Raw genomic sequence first — 14,300 nt, forward strand, 5'->3', positions numbered from 1 at the left:
TTTAGCATCTTGAAACTCATTACTAAATTGTGGAATCTTTGTAGATAGGCCAACGATCTACTGGTGGACCATCTGCGAGGGAGTCTAATGGGGTGTACACTCCTCCTGACACAAGCAGGATTTCAAACTAAATTTTTGTTACTGGAGCCTCACAAAATGTATTGGAAATACGAGTCTGGGTTATTGATCAAAACCTGATTTGTAGCTGCTATTGACTTAATAGAACATGAAGCATTTGTTGTATAAATGAATTAAAACCACACTTCGGCAACTGTGGCAAAGATGGCAAAAAACTAGCCATGGTGATCACAGAATATCTTCTATTTGGCTCAAAGGGAAGTGGCTTGATTGACGCAGCTATCTTTTTCCCCCTTTGGGGGGATTAAATAAATAAATCCCACTTGTGCTCTACACATGCAAAGCTTCTACATTTCAGCCTGTAACCCATAAATCCATCCTCCCTGACACCAGAAATTTGGCCCAGGCACAATAGAAACTTAGGTCTAGCTTTTTTCATTAACTCTTGTTTACTTGGCCTGAATTTCAGCTTTGTAATGAGTTTCAGATTTCAGAACAGAAGAGAACAAGTATATCTACTTTCTGCCTCATCTTAGGGGAGTGGGAAAATATGTCTCTTTTCATTTTAGGCCACCTATTTAAATCCAACCCATGATGCTGCAGCTGCTGTTTGAATCTTATCACTTGGTTCTGGCTTCCAAGAGGCAGATTAGGATGTGTAGTTGCCCCTGTGATGAATATGAGTAACACACCCACCTTTCAGAAAGAGACATTGAAAAAAGACCACAAAGTTCTCTTGTTTTACATCTGTTCCCTATAAGAGTTTGTTCCTGAAATACAAGATGCCTGTCAAACTTCAGCTGTTCAAATGGATGTGACATCTTGCATGCTGGCTACAGTAGTGCCCTCTTCTATATTTGGCACAATGTTCTTGCCTGGGGGATTTTGACAAGTTGCAGATTTTAAACTGCCGTTGGGAGTTGCAAGAGTTCCCTACTCTGCTTCAAGTTAAGCATGTCAAATACCAAGGATTACTTTGTAACCCAAGGTTACAGTTCCACAAAGCTACATTTAAAAAACAACTGCATTACTGATGTGCCTGAGTGATCTCATGTTTGTTTAACCTGGGAATGGAGCACCGTGCCTGCTAATGGAACTTGAAGTTGCAACAGACACAGAGTACAGTTGCCAGGTGTCCAGTTTTCACCCGGAGACTCTGGTTTTGGGGGTCATCTTCGAGTGACTCACCTTAATCTCTGGACTCTTAGCTTTCATTTTCAACAAAAATTACGTTTCTAAGTGGTCTGGTTCAAAAGATATAAACCACAATGTCAGCCGCCACCGCTGCAACTTCTGTTACTACTGGCTGCTCTAATCCCTGTCCTTTCAGGTTTTTAGCCCATAAGTGAAGTCAGGGTTGTGATTGACAAGTTTTGGGGGCAATAGGTAAACTCACAGTTTCCTTTTCCTGCTTGTCTCACATCAGGAATTCAGTAAATATATAGCTTTCAGCAGTGTAAAGAGTACTTTGTACAGGATTGGGACTTGCTTCTGAGTAAACATGCATAGGATTGCACTACAACAGAAGAGCACAGCAGGATCTTGGTAGGCATAAAAATGTACATTCAGGGTTTTTTAATTACTTGCAAAAATGGCATATTATACATTTCATCTTTCAAATAATGTTTGAACAGAAGTTTTTAAAAGTTACATGCAGCAGTGTTATACTTTTCTAATTGAGGAGTCAAATAAATTTAAATTTTACTGGAAGAGGGCAGTTAATTTGTCTTATTCATAACCTGTTTTGAAAACCTTCCCAATATAAGGTTTTCTGGGAGTAAAGCTGCAATGCTAATTCCACATACCTCTGAATTTTGAGATGCAGGTTTCCAAACAATGTATACAAAAATGCATATATTGGGGAGAAGCACGCCTCATAATGCATGATCATGTGTTTGCATAATCATGAGGTTGTGTGTGTGTGTGTGTGTGATAAATGCCCATTGTTCCATGTTTCTTGAGCATAGTCCATAAGTCTTCCCTTGAAGTTGCATCACTGTTTTATGGAATCAATCATTTTATGGGCAAAATGAAATATGTTGTCTCTGAGAGAATGCAACCCTTCTCACCCCCCAAGCATTGCAATCTTAGTCTTGCACTATGGAATATAGTTGTATGCATGCTTGGGGTGTGTGCTCACTGTGATGTAGTTAGTGACTACCTGTTATTCTATCTTGTCAGTGTATTTTGAATTTCTGGCTTTAATTAAAATGATTAATAATACAATCCTATACATGTCAGAAGGAAGCCTCATTGAGTTCAGTGAGTCTTTGTCTGAAGTAAATGTGTATAGAATTGTAGCCAAAGTGCTGTAATAGTAGGTTCAGGCCCAAATTCAGTTAAATGCGACTGACAGACCAATCTTACCTATAAAAAGTTGCTGTAAGTTACCCCTTTTCCAAACTCCATTTAGCTGGGTTGCTAGGTCATGTGACTGAACTGAAAGAGGTTTGGAACAGGTGTCAGTCTCTTCTTGCCTGGCCCCATCCTGCCCCTGCCATGCCCTCTGAACAGCCCTTTTTGGGGACTTACACTGATGTAAATTATGCCAGCTTAAGTTGTACTGGCTGAACCCCTGCTGAGCCGGAGTGAGGGATTTACACTGGTATACCTCTGGCTCAACCTGGGTGAGAGACTTATGCTGGGTTGTTGGTGTTCTTTAGATTTGTTAGTCATTTGCTACCTGAAGGTCTCCAAGTGACTTACAATATTGTTAAAAACAAAAATAAATATACCATAACAAAGCTCCTCCTATAGCCATAGGAAAGTTTGGCAGCATACTAATAAAAAACAGTATCATCCTAGTCTATCAAAAGCCTGGTGCTGAAAAGATGTCAATGAAGGCACCAGGCAGACCACCCTGGGAGCTCATTCCACAGATGGGGAGCCCTGGCTCAGCCTAGAAAACACAAGATCCCCCAAGTCTAACATTTCTCATCCCAGTGGATCTGGGGTTTGGATTGCGCTGTAAGACTGCAATCTTAAATACACTTCTGAGGGAGTAAGCCCATTGAACAGAGTAGGATTTACTTTTGAGAAAACATCATAGGATCATACTGGTAGTGCTATTTTGATCAATGGGAATTAAAAAATTAAAAAGAGGAATGTGACACGTATTCTTAAATATGTGTTTGGATTGCACCCACGCTGAATACACAGCAGAATATGAAGGTATTTGGGGAGTCCTATATTTACTTTCCAAACATCTGAAACACTGGGCCATTTCACATGACTTAACTGGTGTAATGAAAATGTACTTTGATTAAATCTTTACAACTGATGTGAAGCTGCATTTAAGCATGTCTTTGAGTCAGTCCCTGCTGCATGCACCAAACCAAAACAGGAATATGTGTCCATTCAAGAAATACCTGGAATCAAAAGGGGGAATCAAGGTCTCCTATACCTTCAATAGCATTGCAAGGGGTGGTGCCTCTGTCCTTATTACCCCTGTGTGACAAGCCTCCTGGGCCAAAATCCCCTTCTTCTACAACTGTTAGCGATATGGAAACCCTGTTTTCCTTTGTCACCCTTGTAACTCTGGATTAGATGAAAGGGCCAGATCTCCAGCTGATGTAAATTGACATGGATGATACAGCAGCTGAGGAAGAGCTGAGTTTATGAGTGAACGGCTATGTGAGGCAAAAGAACTGAAGCACATATATGGGGTTTAAGTTCAGGTTTGGGAACTTTTCAGAATAAAAGTCTCTCCTTACTTGTGTTTGAGTGCTATATTATTTATTTAGGCAACCTGTAATAAAGATCCCATTGTTTCAAGGCCCTGGCAGAGAAAGCTGAGAGCCAAGCTTTGCCTTGGCCACGTAACAATATCCACATCAGCAGAAGCTGCCCTCCTTAATTTATTTATTTGCTGTTGTATAGAAAGGGAAGAGGGGGCACCCGATGACAAAGCAGCATCTCTCTCACACACACATTTTTAATACACCTTACCTTTAGGGAGGGATGAAATGTATGGTAATTTTAAAAATATATACATTATTCCATCTGTTGCCTTTTTTTATCTTTGGTTAACGATGTTGTTTATAGTGTTGTTTTATTTTGTTTTTTAAATGTTGATTGGGCAAAGAGTGGGCTGCACATACCGTAAATAATTTTGCCAAGGCTTTTCCCTTCTGCTACATCAGAGGCCTAAAACTTTTCTTCAGGGCTATAGCACAAGTGTATGTGTGTGTGCCTGCATGTGTGTGTGGTTTGTGTATACAGTAGGACCCCGCTTTACAGCGTTCCGCTAATGCAGCAGTTGTCAATTGCAGAAAGGCCCCACTCTTACAGCGCTTGTTCCACTTTTACAGTGTTTTTTTGCTGTCTGGTGCCATTTTGGTCAATGTTAGTCAATGTGTTCCGCTTTACAGCGGGGGTCCGGAACATAACCTGCTGTATGAGTGGGGCCCTACTGTATGTTTTCGGATCACATTTTTCTTTGTTTTCTCTTTTTAAAGAGAACTAGGTCTGCCTGTGAATGGCAGCTGTACAGTTTTCTCTAGGAAGAAAGTATTACATGGAGAAAATAAGATGAGAGAAATCAAGGCAGTGGCAGCATCCTAGGCTGCAGACACACTAATTGCTTCAAAAGTAGCTAGACTGTTTGCTTTCGCTGTAGTTTGAAACAACTCTGCCCAGGCTGGACACATCTCCCTTCCCAACTGCTGATTAGGACTCCCCACAGCAAAGCTTTGGGCCAATCACAGTGTCTGTCTGAACCTACAGCAATGTGTCTTTATTGGACACACCTGGAGTGGCAACAGGGTTGATGGCCAATCAGGTTTGAAGTCTGTGTGAAGTTGGCTTCAAGGTAAAGCATGCAGGAACTGCAGTTTCCAAGGTGTTGGAATAAAAGGGGGCGGAGTTTGCCTGGAGTTGTTTGTCCCTGTCAGAGCTTGGAAAAGTTACTTTTTTGAACTACAACTCCCATCAGCCCCAGCCAGCATGGCCACTGGATTGGGCTGATGGGAGTTGTAGTTCAAAAAAAGTAACTTTTCCAAGCTCTGGTCCCTGTGTTCATAAAATGGAGGTGGAGGAGCAAGTGTATCTCTACCCCTAGATTTGCCGCCCTGGACTCCTACTGGGAGCAACAGTGCAATCTCCTATACATGTCTTCCCAGAAATAATTCCCATTTAGTGCAATGGGACTTTCTCTAGTCTGATGGTTGAACTGGCCCTGATCACAGATCCAAACATCTCTTTCCAGTTCTTTCATCCTTGCTTGTCAATATTATTGGTTACTATTTTTTTCATGATGACTAACAACTTCTTTCTTTCTATCAGCACTCTCTCACTGTTAAGCACTATTATGATGTCTGTTGTGGTGGTTATGTGCCTTCAAGTCAATTTTAACTTATGGCGACTCTATGAATTGGCAGCTTCCAGTAGCATCTGTCATGAGCCACGCAGTTCAGATCTTGTAAGTTCAGGTCTGTGGCTTCCTTTATGGAATCAATCCATCTCTTGTTTGGCCTTCCTCTTTTTCTACTCCCTTCTGTTTTTCCCAGCATGATTGTCTTTTCTAGTGAATCATGGCTTCTCATGATGTGTCCAAAGTATGACAACCTCAGTTTCATCATTTTAGCTTCTAGTGACAGTTCTGGTTTAATTTGTTCTAATACCCAATTATTTGGTCCATGGTATCCGCAAAGCCCTACTCCAACACCACATTTCAAATGAGTTGATTTTTCTCTTATCCGCTTTTTTCACTGTCCAACTTTCACATCCATACATAGAGATCAGGAATACCATGGTCTGAATGATCCTGACTTTAGTGTTCAGTGATACATCTTTGCATTTGAGGACCTTTTCTAGTTCTCTCATAGTTGCCCTCCACAGTCCTAGCCTTCTTCTGATTTCTTGACTACTGTCACCATTTTGATGAGTGACTGTGCCAAGGTATTGATAATCCTTGACAAGTTCAGTGTCCTCATTGTCAACCTTAAAGTTACATAAATCTTCTGTTGTCATTACTTTAGTCTTCTTGATGTTCAGCTGTAGTTCTGCTTTTGTGCTTTCCTTTTTAACTTTCATCAGCATTCATTTCAAATCATTACTTGTTTCTGCTAGTAGTATGGTATCATCTGCATATCTTAAATTATTAATATTTCTCCGTCCAATTTTCACACCTTCATCTTGATCCAATCCCGCTTTCTGTATATATTCTGCATATAGATTAAAGAAATAGGGTGATAAAATACACCCCTGTCTCACACCCTTTCCAACTGGGAACCAATTGGTTTCTCCATATTCCGTCCTTACAATGGTCTCTTGTCCAGAGTATAGGTTGCGCATCAGGACAATCAGATGCTTTGGCACCCCCATTGCTTTTAAAGTATTTCATAGTTTTTCATGATCTACACAATCAAAGGCTTTGCTGTAATCTATAAAACAGAGTGATTTCCTTCTGAAATTCCTTGGTCCGTTCCATTATCCAACGTGTTTGCGATATGATCTCTGGTACCTCTTCCCATTCTAAATCCAGCTTGGATATCTGGCATTTCTTGCTCTATATATGGTAAGAGCCTTTGTTGTACAATCTTGAGCATTACTTTACTTGCATGGGATATTAAGGCAATAGTTTGATAATTACTGCATTCCCTGGGATGCCCTTTTTTTGGAATTGGGATGTATATTGAATGCTTCCAGTCTGTGGGCCATTGCTTTATTTTCCACATTTCTTGACAAATTTGTGTCAGTATTGGACAGATTCACTCTCAGTAACTTGTAGCAACTCTATTGGTATGCCATCTGTTCCTGGTGATTTGTTCCAAGTATTTTAAGAGCAGCTTTCATCTCACATTCTAAAATTTCTGGTTCATCATCATACGGTTCCTTCGTGAATGAATCTGTTGTCCTTGCATCTCTTTTATATAGTTCTTCAGTGTATTGCTTCCATCTTCCTTTTATTTCATCTTGATCAGTCAGTGTGTTCCCATGTTGATTATTCAACATCCCTACTCGTGGTTTAAATTTCCCTTTAATTTCTCTAATCTTTTGGAATAGGGCTCTTGTTCTGCCTTTTTTGTTGTCCTCTTCTATTTCTATACAATAACTATTGTAATAGTTTTCTTTGTCCCTACATACTAGTCACTGTATTATTGCATTTAGGGTTCTGACCATGTTTCTGTCTCCTTTTGCTTTTGCTTTCCTTCTCTCTTTAACCATGTTAAGAGTTTTGTCAGTCATCCATTGAGGTCTTTCTTTCTTTTTAACTAGAGGTATTGTCTTTTTGCATTCTTCCCTGATAATGTCTCTGACTTCAATCCATAGTTCATCTGGGTCTCTATCAACTAAGTTTAAAGCCTCAAATCTGTTCCTTATTTGATCTTTATATTTTTCTGGGATGTTGTTTAAATTGTATTTTGGCATTATGATTGCTTTGTTTTTCTTCTTTAGCTTTACTCTGATTTTTGATATTACCAGTTCATGATCTGTACCACAGTCTGCTCCTGGTCTTGTTTTCACAGAAAGTTATTGTAATGACAACATGTCCAGGACCCAAAACAGAAGGATCCAATTTTAGGTTTTACGCTGACCTTATTTAAGGGTGAGAACAATGAAGGCAATGTAACTAATCCTGCCTTACAATCCCAATTATTGCAGTTCACATGTCTAATCTTTAAAAAAAAGCAAAGCAAAAACCCTCGTAGCTATCAATAAAACATATTTTAAATGCCTTGGTTTCATTAGCTCTCTTTCAGTGGTGGATTTTATTAAGAACAGAGCAATAAAGAGTACTCCTCATGGAAAGGTGCTATTAAACACAGCCCATACTTGTAAATATGTTCATTTTGCATGAGTTCGGTGTGATTGAGAACCAGCGTGGTGTAGTGGTTAAGGTGTTGGACTACGACCTGGGAGACCAGGGTTTGAATCCCCACATAGCCATGAAGCTCACTGGATGACCTTGGGCCAGTCACTGCCTCTGAGCCTCATGAAAACCCTAGTCATAGGGTCGCCATAAGTCAGAATTGACTTGAAGGCAGTACATTTACATTTCAGTGTGATATCATAGGTGAGGCAAAAGGCTTTGGGTTTATGGTAGTTTGTGAAAATGATGATATAGATTAAGAAACTGACATATGCACATTTTTCCTTGCTAGGCCTCTTGGGCAATAATGATAGAGGATATTTTTCTGTTGCAATGACACAATACATCATATTTATACATGCACACACAGAGCTGCTGGAAAATTGCTATTCTGCCCAGACCAAGATAACAGTATCCCATTTCTTGGCTTGCCAGCTATAGCCAGACTACAGTCTTTAAAGGGATCTCCTTTACCCCTTAGCTTCAGGCAGTCCAGATAAAGCACATAAAGACCAGTTGTAGTCCAAGATCTTGTTTGAGACATCAAATGCTCTGAGAGATGCTGATCTCTAAAATTTGCCAGAGGGCTCAGAAGGTAATTGTCAGTTAAGCCTGTTTGTGCTGCAAGAAAAACAGAGAATTATGAAAATGATCCTCATGAACTACGTGGAATGATGGGTTGACTCTTATTCATTGGCTGGGCTAGAGAGGTTCTGCCAGAAAAAGAGCTGCTTCACCACAACTGGCTGGAGGTGTTCTTATGGATAGTGTGGGTATCTGTCCTACTTTACAGAGGGCAGCCCTCTATTTGAAGGATTGTCAGAGGACATTCCTCTCTTTGAACATGTCCCCTATTTGTAGGGGCTGCATAGTCCAAGTCTGGTTTACAGATAAAGAACCATAAGAAAAAAGAACCGGAACCCTGAAGTTGCCTATCAGTGATAAGCACCTGGACAGGCATACAGATCACCTGACTGCCTGGTTTTCTTCACTATCGTGAGATATATTGTGCTTCTATTTAAATTGTTGAAATTATTTTTAAATGTGCACCTATGCATATAAATGAGCATATGCTAGTGTTGTTATTGTTATTATCATCATTATTATCATTATCTTTATTAATAATAATTTTTTATTCTGGCCTTCCTCCCAGAAGGAGCCCAGAGTAGTAAACAACAAACAAAACACTAAAAACCTCTGTAAAACATATTTAAAGCAAAACATCCCCCCAAACAAGCAGTTTGTTGGCTTATGTGATAAAAACATTAATGTCTTAACCATCCCATTTTGGCAATGATAAGTGCTTTAGCCCACCCTTTGTCTACCTACTCTGTTTTTGATGCCCACACATTTTGCTGCGCTGTGGTTTTACTTCCTTCCTTTCAGGTAATTTATATCCCACTCTTCCCTCAATAAGATCACAGAGGTATACATTAAAAACAGTCTAACAATATAAAAAGTGAAAGCAAAGGTAAGGAAACTGTCTTTTATAGTTTTAATTTTTATGTAAGCTGCCTTGAGAGGGTGCTCTATCCTACAAGGTAGCCTAAAAATATTAAAATAATGAGCAAACAAATAGGTCATTTAATGGACAAGTGAGCTGGGTTTTTCTGTGGTCCCCAAATTATACAGCCACAAGAGTGACTGTATAATATAGCCAGCATGGATTTTTTACATTCCGCAATGTTAAATTGAAAATACCCCCATGCCATTCTGATGCTTCCCATAAGCTCATTTCAAAACAAAAGCTTACAAAACCTATACTCCTGAACTCAGAAACACTTGCTTAACAGCCCTCTACATGGTGATACACAAAACAGAGAGAATAGAGAGTTCAAAGTATAACAGGAGAGAGGGGAAAAACAGACCTCTTTTGGACTTTTTTCTGTCAGAGTTCTCATAATTGGTTGAAATTAATTAAAAATCAGCCATGTTCACAGAGTACCTGTAATCCTACTACTGACCTTGCCCCATACGCTGACCTTCATCTTCTGCCCTTACTAAAAGTTTAAAAAATGCCTGGCTGATTTTTAATTAATTTAAGAAAGTTTACATTGAACTCAGTGATAAGGCTGGGCATGCTCAGTAAGAACCAACTGTCAGTGTTCTAAAAGCCAGACCTACAGCTGCTGGGCTTGGCTAATCAGGGGGCCACACTCATGCCAAACCTATATTTCACTTTAGACAGTGATGGCTTCCCCCAAAGAATCCTGGGAAGTGTAGTTTGTGAAGGGTGCTGAGAGGAGACTCCTATTCCCTTGACAGAGCTCCAATGGCCAGAGTGGTTTAACAGTCAGCCACTCTGACTGAAGTTCTGTGAAGGGAACAGGGCATCTCCTAGCAACTCTCAGCACCCTTCACTAAGTACAAATTCCCAGGATTCTTTGGGAGAAGCCATGACTGCCTAAAGTGAAATAAAGGTCTGGTGTGGATGTGGCCAGGGACAGGTTTGGTTTAAATTTGGGTGGGAGGCTACATGTGCCTGCTGTAGAATAAAAAGGTGAGGGAAACGCTGAAAAGCAACAATCCTGTTTACAATGTTTTCCTTTTGGAAAGGAAAGGGGCTTCCCCTCTGCCCAGTGCCCACCCACCCAATCTCCTTCCCTCCCCTTCCTGCCCCTTCCCCACATCAGTTTTACCTATGCTAAACATGATTGCCCCAAAATAAATCCCATTGAATTCAAAAAGTATACAAATAATCAAACCCACCCTCTCCTCCGATACCCTTCCTCTTGCCTCTTCCCATCCCCTCCTTCCCTGTCCCACTCCTCATGGTCAGTTTTACCTATTTTAAACATGATTGCACAGGAGTAAATCCCATTGAACTCAATAAGCATGCAAATGATCAAACCTGCCCGCCCCTTCCCCCCTTATCTGGGCTGATTGCAGGTGTTGCCACCACTCACCATATGCTCAGAGGCACATGTTACCAAATTCTTCCAAAGTACACAGGAAGTGGATTGGACTGTGAAATTGTGTTTGGACTGTGTTTGCATTTTGACAAATTTGTAGGGCAGTACAATATCTTAGGTCTCCTGCTCCTGTGGTGCATTCACTATAGCTGCCCAATTCCCCAGCTTTTTAAAGTTTGATAGAAATATCTGTTGGCTATAGGTATTTTCTTAAGCCGCAAGGTTTTTTGCCTGTTAGTGAATAGTCATTTGGAGAGTGGACAATTTCTGCTTTGCACCTGCTTATCACTCTGCATTGGATATTTGATAGAGGTATTTTTTTTAATTAGTCAGTATATAAATCTTGTTAAATAAAAATAAAATAGAAAGGAAATAAATAAGATATGATCATTGGTAGCACCCATGCAATCAGAAATCCTTTAACTCCAGCAGTAAATTGTGTGTGTTCACACAGTTAAAAATTGCCTTGTTTCTCTGGGTGATTGAATCCCTGTGTATGGGTTCACATGGAGAAACATACTGTGCACTCCAGTGGTATACATTTTCCTGCCATGAAGACTTTCACAGCCTTGACCATACTGTTTGGAGTACCTGGCCTCAAGAGAATTGCTGGTGAGTGAATGCAAGCACACACAATCAATTTCTCCACCATGATCTCGTACACAGAGGCAAAACCACATAGGGAAACCAACTGCTTTTTTGGCTGTACAGTATGTACCAGACTTCAAACTGTGCCTTTCAGGTCTCCTTGCTCAGGCACAGAAGCAAAATATCTGTCCAAATTTAAAGTAAAAAACCTATTGAAGGTCAAAGCCAGAAGCTGAAGCTGAAAGGGCAAATTGAATGATATTAAGAACATGGACAGGAGAATTATTTTGCATGGTAGTTACTGAAGTATATCCTTTTTCATTTCTGAATAAAGCATTCTTATTGAATTGAACCCTATGAGGTCAATGCAGTCCCACTTTAGACATGCAGAGGAATCTCAGTAAGTCCTGTTTTCTCTTCTGCCAATTACAGTATGCTTACATAGACTCCTAGCATGCCTCACATCTCCACCTTGTCTCCACCTTTCCACTTACAGAGCAAACCTAAGTATAGGAAGCTGTTGGAACTTACACCACCTTAAATTAAGCAGGTGTAAATTATCCCTATTCCAGATTCCATTCAGGGGTGGGACTACTTTAGGCTGAGATGGCCTGAGCAACGGGGAAACAAACCTTTAAAATAGACTGTGATTTACACCACCTTTTTGCCGGCATAAGTTCTGCCAGGTTGCCAAATCACGTCCTACCCCTGGAATGCCCCCTTTTGGGGACTTCTATGAACTTAAGTTCCATCAGCTGAGCCAGCCTAGCCCTGGCACCTGGGATGATGGAGTTATGCCAGCGTAGCCCCAGCTGAGCCTTGCCTCAGCTGCAACAGCCAAAGAGCTGCCTATTCCAGTTTCCTCCTACACTGTATGCTCAGATTTTCATAGTTGGATTTCTCCTGAATGTCTAGTCTGGCCCTGAAGGTGGTGCCTTTCACAAAGGCTTTTCCCTTATAAATCAGGTGAAGCTACAGGTGCCAACCACACAAGCGAATGGAATCTGAAGAATTCAGTTTAATATTTACCTAAGCCATTTGTACTTTGATAAGCAATGGGTCATTCACAGCTGGGTACAAGACATAACACTGGTAGGCTACTCATGATGTTTGCTTTATGGTTCGCATGCTTATTGATTGCATTCTTTTGAGGACGGCTGGGTTTTGTTTTTTTTTAAAAAAAGATTAATAGCAGGCTTTTCTTTTGTCTCACATTTCTGTGAAGCCAGTGGGAAAAGGTCTGCTAGATTAATAACAAACAATTGTATGTAATCAGTGCTTGAATTCCTGATATGAAACATAAATTAACTATAAATTAGATTATCTCACCAGCTTCAAGACCACAGACTAAGCATGCAATTGACCAGCCACATTTAATTCCCATTGGAACTAGAGAAACTTGAAAGATTGGCTACTCATTGGGTGAACATTGTCATGCCTGAGCTGTAAAGTGAGGCAGTTCTCCCCCAGTGGAAAAATTCACATCTGCAATGACATGCACAGAAAGTGGGAGGCTAGTGGTGGCAGTGAGGAAGCTGCGTTACAGGTCTTTATTCCAGTCACAGCCAGTATCCATCAGGAGACTGCATGTGGCACATACTTAAGCAGTATGGAGAAACAAATGGGAGAAGCTAAACACTGTGTTTAGGGGTAGATAGTTTGTTTTAAACTCCTTTTAATATTATATTTTTAAATTGTTGTAATCTAGGACTTCATGGTGAAGGATGGGTAAGAAATCATACTGATGATGATATAGATTTAAATGTTTAGAATGAATATCTAGGTTGCAACCTGGCACCCCCTAAACAGGCTTCATGATGTCTACCTGTAGAACGCATTAAAATTATCTGTCTTGTAATATAATATACCACTAATCGCATCTGTAAAAGAAAACTAGATCAGAACATCTGCTCTTGATTTTAAAGGAGTGGTTAACCCATGGCCTGTGGGCCACATCTGGCTCCCAAGAACTTTTTGTGGGGGCCCTCAGACCCCTAATAATATAATATTTTAATGTTTTAATTATTATTTTTTATTTTAAAAAATAGCCTCTTCTGCTGTAGTGTTCCTGCTGTGGTGCTGGGGAAGGCACATCTGCCTCAACTTACCTTGCAAAGGCACCTCTTTTCCCTCTGGTGTGGTGTCGTTGCAAGATCACAGGGCACTTCTTCCTGTGCTTGAGCCTTAAAATATTCTTGTAGTGGCATCCCTCTAGAGGGAGAAAGAGACTCCTTGCATGGTAAGAAGACCTTGGAATCAATGTTTTTCCTCACCTCCTGTGAGCCTCCTTCCCTTGTGCTGTCATGGGGAGGTGAGTGTGTCTGCCTGAATGTGTGTGCCTGCCTGCTGTATATGTACTAGTGCTTATGTGTATGTGTGTGCATTGGCATCAGACCATTGGAGATGGTGGCCAGTTGTTAGTTCAGCACCTTTTGGGGCCAGAAAAAAAATTAGCTGACCCTGTTTTAGAGCATTTTTTCCTCATGAATGTTGGTCCTGCTTTGCCGTGATGAGTCTGTTCAAATGATACCTTCATAGACAAAGCACTATTTGTCCTGTTGTTATAAGTCACATACTTTCTTTTCTGTTGCATGGCAGTCCCTGCCAAACCCATTTTTTAAGGTTTCAGGTTTGGATGTCAATGGATCTTGAAATCATTCAACAGCCTTTCTGGATTTGGCCCTCACCCTATCATTTTTCTCCAATATCTGGCAAGCAGAGGTATTCCCTGTTAAATAAATCACTTCTACTGAGTTTTAGATTCACAAGATGAAGTTAAGCATGCCAAAAGCTCTCCCCCTGCCTCACTAGTTGCTATAGAATGGAGGTTAGGAGTATATCGAGGTAATACATATAGTTGCAGCAAAGTCCATTAAAAATAGACCAGATGGTTCTTAGTGCCCTGTGCT

General features: G+C 40.5%; 1 protein-coding gene across 5 annotated transcripts in view; it reads left to right on the forward strand.

Annotated features, from left to right (window-relative positions):
• The window catches only part of SHROOM1 (shroom family member 1), a 76,445-nt gene that overhangs the window by 22,042 nt on the left and 40,103 nt on the right, over window positions 1–14,300 (forward strand). The gene's annotated exons all lie outside the window — the stretch shown is intronic.

The sequence above is a fragment of the Rhineura floridana genome, chromosome 3 (assembly GCF_030035675.1).
Source record: "Rhineura floridana isolate rRhiFlo1 chromosome 3, rRhiFlo1.hap2, whole genome shotgun sequence".
Classification (NCBI taxonomy): Eukaryota; Metazoa; Chordata; class Lepidosauria; order Squamata; family Rhineuridae; genus Rhineura; species Rhineura floridana.